Source organism: Hakea prostrata, chromosome 8 (assembly GCF_041222555.1).
Source record: "Hakea prostrata isolate BN-2017 chromosome 8, UWA_Hpros_2, whole genome shotgun sequence".
NCBI classification, from domain to species: domain Eukaryota; kingdom Viridiplantae; phylum Streptophyta; class Magnoliopsida; order Proteales; family Proteaceae; genus Hakea; species Hakea prostrata.
Window position 1 is genome coordinate 46,816,088 of NC_142607.1, and position 7,067 is coordinate 46,823,154.

The following is a 7,067-nucleotide window of genomic DNA, read 5'->3' on the forward strand; positions in this document are numbered from 1 at the left end:
TCTCTCCGTTTCGTTTCTTCTTTTAGGTTGTTCGACCTAACCCGCACCACTATTGGTTCTTATCTTGAGAGAGGGCCTCAACCTGATCTTTGTTCTTTCTTTTCTTGAATTCTCAGGGTGGCAGAGCCAAGTGCTTTTGTTTATAGACGGAAGAATAACTTACGATCATTGGGCTATTTTTCTCTTTTCCGGTCCGTTTGTATGTTCATCGTTTGCTCGGGAGGGCCGTTGGGTTAGGGTGGCGGGCTCTACCCTCGAGGTTCGGGGTGGCGGTGCTTGTGGTGGCGACAATGGCTTCGGTGGTGGGGCTGCTGTGGAATCGATGTGGAGGACTGTCTTGGATACCCGTAAGTCCATGAGCTGGTCCCGTTTCTCATTCTCATTTCACGGTGCATATCGTGTGCTCTCTCCTATGAGGGGTTGGGCGTGTGTTGGATGCGCGAATAAAGGAATCCTGTTTTTGGATAATCTTCTTGTCCTTTGCTCTATTTAATTAAAATTCATGATTTCTAGGTTTTGCTTGGTACAAAGATTAAGAGTCGCGGAGCTCTATGTTGCCAAGGTGTCGCCGGCTGCTTGTGTCGTTCTTCCGCGTTCAAAATCCAAGGAGGAGACAAAGGAGGGGTTTAGGCATCGTTCGTTGGTTCGGTCATTTTGGGTTAGTTCTTGTAAACCGCCAAAGAGTGTGACTGTTTTTGCATGTGGAGAATATCGGTGAGTTCGGTTTGAGCAAGTTTAAATCCGCCATGGTGCTCGGGCGGTCCGTGGCTTGCTCCCGCATCCGTCATCATGCGTCATCGTGACTGACTACAAGTCCTTTAGGCTACGTTTGTTTACTGGAATAAAGGTGGTGCGGAAAAAAAAGGTGAGAAATTTATTGAAAAAAGTAAAAAAAAATTATTTTTTCTTTAAATCATAAAAGTGTAGTTTGTTTGGTTGTTTGTGGTGGAAAAGTTAGAGACAAATTTCTTAAATGATGATGTGGTAACCTAACTTTTCCACCTCAAACATTTTCAAATCTCCATAAAATGTGTGGGATTTTGTGAAAAAATGTGAAAAAGTAAAATATGAAACCCACAATTAAAATTTTAGATAAAATCATTTCCTTTCTTTTCTTTCTCCATCACCCCATTACACATGGGGCCCACAAAAAAAATTCCATCTCTTTTTTCCCACCCCACCTTTGCAAACAAACACAGCCTAAAGATGGGATGGAAGGTAAGGGAAAGATTGAACTACAGACCTCTTAGGACTTTAGGTCTCTAATAAGAGGTTGCCTCCCAATGCTCTAGAAATACTATTTTCAAGAATATTTGGATTCTATAGTTCATAAGAAGGGTGTCAATTCGGTACGGTATAATACGGTATCGACTTTGAAAACCTCATATTGAAACCGTACCATACCGAATTTATACGGTATGGTATGAAAACAATATTTTAAAAGTGGTGCGGTATGATTGGTATAAAATCGGTATGAAAAAACCGCATGGTTCGATATTTGATACGGAAGTCTATTTTTCAAATCATAATGTTGGGTTTTACTCCCACAAACTCCACATATATAGATTACCTTGAACTTGCTTTTGTTTCATCATAAATATAGGAGATCGGTTGAAATTAGTATAAAATAAATTGATTATTTTATAGCAATGCAATACAAAAGTATCGGTATCTTCAACATTCTTATGCCTATATTCAACACCTGTATCGATTTTGCATTTTTAAGTTTGCGACAAAACTGGGTTGGACTATCTGGGCTTTTGCCTTAACCTATAATCAACTTTGTCAAGTGAGGCTTTGCCCAATAGTGTAAAATCCATGAAACTAACTACCTGAGAAAGCTCTGATCAACAACCACTAATACAGAATTAAAGATACAAAAGTACAAGTGTACCACCAAGCTTGTGACAATTGGAGCCCAATAAACAAAATGAAGCTCTAAATTGCATGGAACTAAAGGCTAAAGCTAAATGTTAGGGTTATAAGTTGAAAGAGAAAATTACACAAATAACCCAAATACGGTATAAATTTGAAACAGTGCGGTACAGTACGGTTTTAAATGGCGCTGTTCGGTCACGGTTAAACGGTTTTGGTACCGAATTGACACCTTTAGTTCATAATATGATGCAGTCTTTTGTCAACTAAATCTTAAAGTAGTCTTAGTCAAAAGAGCAATCAAAATACTGTATTTCTTTAATAGAGATGATTTTTATACATAAATGTGTATGTGTACGATCGTACTTTCAACCATTAGATAGACTTCATCCTCATTAAATTGTTGAATTTCATACACAATGATATCCATGAACTTTTGTATAGCCTACAAAATTTAACTTTAGGGTTTCAATAACCATTTTTGATACAACCACTCAAAAATTTTGCACACAAGAATCAATTCTCGAATATTTTTATGACAAAACAGATATGGGATATACTTCCTTTTAGACTTTGACTGAATAAAATGAATTTTTAGTTTCATCATATCATATGCTAATGCATTGTGGATGCACCACCTCATAAAAATATCTTAATTTAGTGGTCGACAAAGGAGCTCCATCTGCAATGGTCAAATTTGAATTTTGATTTAATGCCGATTAGAGGGGGATTTATCTTTAACTTTTCTTCTCAGAATTTAGAGGTGGGCTTTGTTAGGGATAACGGATGTACAACTACAAATAGAAAAGAACAAAAGCAAAGCAAACAAGAAGGATTTAACGTGGTTCGACAAAACTCTGCCTACGTCTACCAGAGAAAAAAGAAGTTCAACTATTTTAGAAAACCTCACACCCACAAAATGTTATCCTTTGTTTCTATGCTTTCTAAGTTATCATACAAAGACTATTTATAAGGAAACATAAAACTCTAATCCTAATATAGTTACAAGTTTAACCCATTACTCGTAATTGACCCAAACTCTGTTTCAATTACAAATACAACCTAAAATCTGTTTCATAATACAAAACACTCAAACCCAATAGACTTTTCTCCTAACGTGTTTTGAGAGATACGAAAGGAATATAGACTAGAGGTTATGGATTCGTCTAGTCCATTCAACCTTTCTTTCAAACCTTCGGCGTGACTAACTCCTTGAAATGCGTAATCACTCCTAAGGCATGGATTAGCATTAGATTGTTACTCCCAACCAACACCTTTTCCTTTACTCTCCTAGCATCTCCAACCCATTGTTAATCTATGAATTATATATGACAAAATACAAGTGCTCTCCTTCCTTTTCATAAATCAGAGTGCTTAGAAAAGAGAAAGGAAATAAAGAGGGTTAAGGCGTGGTGGGATCAAAAAGAGGTTTGGTACTCCCTCAGATAACAATGACTTAATTTAGCATCTTGCTTGGATTGAACCATTTGATCCATTGTTAACTAACTAGAAAGAAAATAAAAGATGATGAAAGAAAGATTTTGATATCTTTTAGTGGATTAAAGCTGTCATCTAGGTTAGATGGAGACATTAGACCACTAATTAATAATAATTAATGGGACATGAAGCTTTCTATATATATATAGTGAATCTAATTAGGCTAGCTAAGTTTCCTTTTGACTTAATAAAAATTAAAAAAATAATCCAATTGCTAAGTCATTCCATGTTAGATGACATACGATAAGAGTTGGGATTCTTTACCCACAAGGGTCAAAGATTATATTCTCTTGATACTTCTCAATCACAAAATTAAGAGCAATGCTCACCTCTGATGATATTTTTCCAATGCTTAAAAGTGGATCTCCTTCCTAAATATATGATAGAGAAATGTGAAGGGAATATAGTCCTCTATCTATACGGATAGAAGATTTCAGTTCATAAGATAACATAAAACTAAGAATTTTTTGGTGAAGTCAAATTGCCAAGATCTTGTAAATCAAAATTGACTATAGTTTTTTTTTTTTGAAGTTGAAGTTCATCCGGTCCAGCTTTTTGAAGTTCCTCAGTTAGGTTACTCCTATCAGGATTTATATAAACTGTTGTTCGATCCGCGTCACACACCTAGCTGTGGTGGGTGAGTCTCCCAGCAGAGATTTTTTACATCCACAATGATTTGATACCGGAACATTGCTTAAGCGGACTAAGACCAACCCCGATTGGTACCAATCTATGGCTTTTACAAATGTAATTAATGTAAATGTCATTGGTTACGAGAGTTCATTTTCTCAATGAATCGTCTTTTTATACAAAAAGGTAAAATAATATAAAATAATACGCACATAATTGCATACGCGTAATTTCATTTTATGAAACCTTTATTTATATATATTTTTAAAATTTTAAATAAAAATAATTAAATTTATAATTTTTTATACAATTTTTGAATTGAAAGTACAACCTTTGACCGCCAACCAAACGCGTAGACAATGTTTTACACTTTTACGTTTACCTAAGAAGCGTCTCAAGAAAATCAAACACTTTCTTTTTTAAATTCAAGAAAACCCAACACAGGTTTTGAAACTTTTGACCTAAAAAGGCAATTGGTATTTCACTTTAAGAGAAACTAGTGGTTTGCATTGATTCCTACTCATCTTGTACCAAGTAGCTAACACTTTGAAAAATCAAACCAAACAGCGGGTACCAACTTTTTTGCCAAACTGGGCAAATTTTTTTTCTTCTTTCTTTTGTCTTCTTGGTTTTTTTTTTTTCCACTTAAATTTATATTAAAAGTAGGGATTATTATATATACAAATTATATGTTTTTTTTTTTTAAACTTATATTAGGGGTGGAACTTATTATATACACTACTGGAGGTGTTGAGTTTGTGATCTCTTAATTAAGATGTGTTGATCATTACCAATTGAGTAATCCTATGATGGAAATCATACATTTTTCCACCCCAGAATGATAACCATACAGTAGAATAGGCTAAAATACTATTAAAAGTTTCCTGATCTTATTAGGGTTTTGTTTTAAAAATGAAATAATCCTACATAATATCTGACAAGGGTTTTTTTTTGAAAATGAAATAATCCTACATAATATCTGGTAAGAAAAAGATATGCAAATACCATGAAACCACTCGTGATCCCTTATCTTTTTTTCATTGTCATTTTCTTCCAGAAGGTTACAAGAAGTTTCCATAGTCATCTCATATCTTCTATCCTCTATTAGGGTAGCCATGTGATTCATAAAATGATCAAAATGATTTTTGTTTTTTTTGATAGTGAAAACAAAACATCTAGTAAAACTTCAGATAACAATTACAACTACCATTAGCACTATCATAGTTATCGTTAGTTACTATCAAACTACCTATAGAGTTAGAACATTGCGTAGCGGGGGGCGCTAGGCCATCGTTGTTGCATCTCCTTTTTTCTTTTACCAAAAAAAAAAAAAAAAAAAAAAAAAAAAAACTACCTATAGAGTTAGAAGTAGCATAAGTTGCTAACCTAGTAAAACAGTTGAGCAGGGTGGCGGATTCAAAGCTACGAAAAAGTTGGTCCTTTATATTTGTAGTAAGGCCTTTTAAGATCCACAGCAAATGTTTATCTTTAGGTTTGGGTAGTAGTTGAAATATTCCTTCAAGATTGCACCACCCCTTTATGAGAGGTAAATTACGTTCCTTTATTGTTTCAACTCCTACTTGTAAAGCCTTAAGTAGCGCTTTCATTTCATCCATCTTTTTCAACTTGTCTATCTTTAGGAAGAAGCAACTGCGAAATTGCTTGGGTCATGAATGTGCATGATTGTCAAGTCGAGATTTCGGACCGTCAAATTCCAAAATCTCGGTCGAAATTGATTCTCGACCGTTGATGATGATCCTGCGCATTAATTGCACAGGACCCAAGCAAAGTCCAAGCAACCGCCATTACCCACCATCCCTGCAATCCACCGGTTGCTTTTTAAAGTTGGCTAGAAACCCCTCTGCACATTAGAATTGGTGAGTTGATGATAATCAAATTCTTTGTAATAGTGCATAAACATGTTTATTATTTAAGGTTTGATCTTCATTTTGAATGCATGGGCTTCCCCTAATGGAATTTTGGGCATAATTTTAGTTTCTACAACCCAACTTAGATGTTTTTGAGCACCCTATTTGGTTTGGGTTCTTTCTAGCCAAATAGAGTAACATGTTATAATAAAAGCCACCGGGCGGAGCTTTTGTTTAGTTGCGGATTAACTAGCATCATGCTACATAATTGCAAAAAAGAATCATTGGCCAGGTGTTCCGTTTTTAGACCTAGCGGTCCTACCGCCCAGGTCAGTTTGGTCCATTCACATGGAAGGAAAACGAGTCAAGTAGTATGCTCCTTATCTCCACATAGTTCACAACTAGTATGCAACTTCGTCCATTGGGATAAGCAAGATTTAGTTGGTAGGACTGCATTCAATAAATGCTTTAAAAAGGATTTAAGCCTTGGATGTAGTGGTAGTTTCCAAAAGAAGTTCAACAACTGGGAGAAGGGAAAGGGATTGTAAGGATATTTCTGTCTCCTCAATGCTCACCCTGTCAAATTGGCAGAGACCTCACTGTTGAAGGAAATGCTTGAAGACCATTTATTAGGAGAGGAATTAAGATTTAAATTGAGTAAAATATTATTAGGATTGAGATGTGCGAAATACTCCCTGTTCATCTAATTGTATTGTGCCATCTGACCGTTGAGTCCGACACCCATGCATCTGCCACCTTGTAGCTTTTGGCCATAGTTTTGCATTTGGAACCAAGGGTCATACCAATTGGATATATTTCCCCCCATTGCCAATTTTTCTTTGCACCATAGATTCTAAATTTGGTATAATGCTACATAGGCTCTTCCAAGGGTCATTCTTTTTCCTTACTTTTGGGTTGAAAATGCTGGATCTAGGGAAGTATTGGCCTTAAGAGAGGCAACCCAAAGAGAGTTGGGCTCATTTAGCAGTCTCCAACCCTATTTTAGAAGAAGAGCATAATTCATATCTTTCATTCTCTTAAAGCCCAACCCACCCAAGAGTTTGGGTAAGTTATAATATGATTTGAGTTGGTTTTTCGAACTCTGAGGGTAAACTAGGGTTAATAAATGCAAACTGCACCCAACCCTAACCTAGTTAACTATTTATGAGGAATGAGATGGCTAATCTATCTTTTTGA